Source organism: Argentina silus (assembly GCF_951799395.1).
Source record: "Argentina silus genome assembly, chromosome: 20".
Lineage (NCBI taxonomy): Eukaryota > Metazoa > Chordata > Actinopteri > Argentiniformes > Argentinidae > Argentina > Argentina silus.
The window spans coordinates 16,251,129-16,253,233 of NC_139674.1; the positions used below are offsets into that span (position 1 = coordinate 16,251,129).

The window sequence follows — 2,105 nt, forward strand, 5'->3', positions numbered from 1 at the left end:
CCCCTGGCCCCCTAGCCCCCTGTCCCCCTGGCCCCCTAGCCCCCTGGCCCCCTGTCCCCTAGCCCCCTGGCCCCCTGTCCCCTGGCCCCCTGGCCCCCTGTCCCCTAGCCCCCTGGCCCTCTAGCCCCCTGTCCCTCTAGCCCCCTGGCCCCCTAGCCCCCTGGCCCCCTGGCCCCCTAGCCTCCTGGCCCCCTGTCCCCTGGCCCCCTGGTCCCCTGTCCCCTAGCCCCCTGGCCCCCTGGCCCCCTGGCCCCCTGTCCCCTAGCCCCCTGGCCCCCTGTCCCCTAGCCCCCTGTCCCCCTGGCCCAGCTGACGGTTCTAGCGTGGGTTATGATGAAGCTCAGTGACATTAATAAAATGCTGTTATCTGGTCGGTCCGTCCGTCTCAGAGTGATTCCTGCGTTGTTGAACATGTCCTTAACGTGTCCTTGTGTTTCTGGGTTTAAGACCTGTTTACCTCAACTGACACTGAATGACGACTGAGTGAATATTTGTGATTATAAAACATTTGTTTTTATATATCTTCTAGCCTGGTACAGCAGCAGCAACAATGCACAACACAACTCTCATTGAAAGTATAAACAACAACACAGTAGTAACATGTGTAGTAACAGTAGTAACATGTGTAGTAACAGTAGTAACATGGTAGTAACAGTAGTAACATGGTAGTAACATGTGTAGTAACAGTAATAACACTGTAGTAGCATACAGTAGTAACAGTAGTAATACTGTAGTAACATAGTAGTAACATGTGTAGTAACAGTAGTAGTAACATAGTAGTAACAGTAGTAGTAACATGCAGCAGTAACACAGTAGGCCTGTCTACATGAACACAGTAGATTGTAGATTACTGTGTGTGTGTGTGTGTGCTGTGGTATTGTATAGGTGTGTGTGTGTTGTGGTATTGTATAGGTGTGTGTGTGTGTTGTGGTATTGTATAGGTGTGTGTGTGTTGTGGTATTGTATAGGTGTGTGTGTGTGTTGTGGTATTGTATAGGTGTGTGTGTTGTGGTATTGTATAGGTGTGTGTGTTGTGGTATTGTATAGGTGTGTGTGTGTTGTGGTATTGTATAGGTGTGTGTGTTGTCCACTATGCCCCTATAATGGCCCCTTGAGGAGTGATCAAGTGATCCAGTGAAAGGCACAGCAGGTTGATGTGTGTGTGTGTGTGTGTGTGTGTGTGAGACCAGAGTGTGTGAGCTCCTCTAGTCCCCGTCCTCAGTCTCTGAGGCCTGGAAGTCTGTGTCTGGGACCTGCAGTGCCTCTCTCTGGGCTGGCTCAGCAGGCGAGTGGGGGCTGCGGCCAGGCCTCTCCTCCTCCCCAGGCCCTTGGGGCTCGGCAGGCTGCGCAGGGAGCTCTTGGAGCTCTGCCTGGAGTACTGGAAGCTCAGCTGGCGGCTCCTGGACCTGAACCGCTCCTTGGGGACGCTCCAGCGGAACTTCTTGGGGCCCATCTCCGTGGGAGTGTCCAGGCCTAGAGCCCCCCCGGCGGGGGCCAGCTCCACTAGAGTCCCAGGCCTCTCCGGGGCCTGCTCTGGTCGAGCCGAGGCCCCCCGGCCATTGTGGGGCTGTGTAGTGTAGGTCTTCGCGTCACCGTGGTTCCCACCCAGGGGGGGGCTCACCACCAGGCGGGGCAGCTCGGTGTAAGAGGGGGTGCAGCGGGGCTCTGTGTCGGGGGAGGAGGGGGTGCTGCTCACCTCCCTCAGGGTGGTCAGGGTGTCCAGGGGGTGGCTGGGGGGGTGGGGGTGGGGGTTGAGGAGGCCGGGTCTGGGGGGGGGCTGAGTGGCCTCCTCCCCCCCTGGGTGGACACGGTTGTCGGGCAGGAAGGGGAAGAAGGCGCCGGTGACATCACTGCTGTTGGCGTTTTGAAGGACGGCCGTGGCGAGGGGAGGTCTGGAGGGTCCTGGACGCTGAGCAGACGTTTGACCCGGCCCAGAACAGACTCCTGGCGCCGGTGGCGGACGTCATTGGTGATGGTGTCACCCTCCTCAAACTGGAGGATGTTGGACAGGCTGGCAGAGGGAGGGGGGGGAGGGAGGGGGGGGGGGGGGGAGAGAGGAGAGGAGAGGAGAGGAGAGGAGGAGAGAAGGAGAGGAGAGGAGAGGA

General features: G+C 58.1%; 1 pseudogene across 1 annotated transcript in view; it reads right to left on the reverse strand.

Moving 5' to 3' along the window:
• Positions 1-1,205: 1,205 nt before the first annotated feature.
• The window catches only part of LOC310820607, an 8,108-nt pseudogene continuing 7,208 nt past the window's right edge, over positions 1,206-2,105 (reverse strand). The window contains exon 6 of the transcript in view: positions 1,206-1,992. The product of the transcript in view is annotated as an uncharacterized misc_RNA (transcript). The remainder of the gene's footprint in view (positions 1,993-2,105) is intronic.